General features: G+C 51.6%; 1 protein-coding gene across 1 annotated transcript in view; it reads right to left on the reverse strand.

Moving 5' to 3' along the window:
* The window catches only part of LOC119590937 (protein sidekick-1-like), a gene marked incomplete in the record, with an annotated part of 41,331 nt that overhangs the window by 2,797 nt on the left and 38,278 nt on the right, over positions 1-256 (reverse strand).

The raw sequence follows: 256 nt of genomic DNA on the forward strand, positions 1-256 counted from the left end.
CACATTACATTACTTACAAGAGAAACAATATCCATAAAAAAATCTAAAAAACGCATGTTCCGCGCCGGTTCCATGACGCCATCCGTTTCGGAAGTGCCCCAGAGACGCATTTTTCCCCCGTTATGCCGTCGTGTGTTGGCGTGTGTGTATTCTCTGGTAGGTTCTTCTCTTTTATCGTCCTGTTGCGAGGCCTTAGAACAGGACCCGCCGCTTGAGTCTTGGTCGGCGAGGCGGCTTGTACTGGCCCGGGGGTGTG

Source organism: Penaeus monodon, chromosome 28 (genome assembly GCF_015228065.2).
Source record: "Penaeus monodon isolate SGIC_2016 chromosome 28, NSTDA_Pmon_1, whole genome shotgun sequence".
Lineage (NCBI taxonomy): Eukaryota > Metazoa > Arthropoda > Malacostraca > Decapoda > Penaeidae > Penaeus > Penaeus monodon.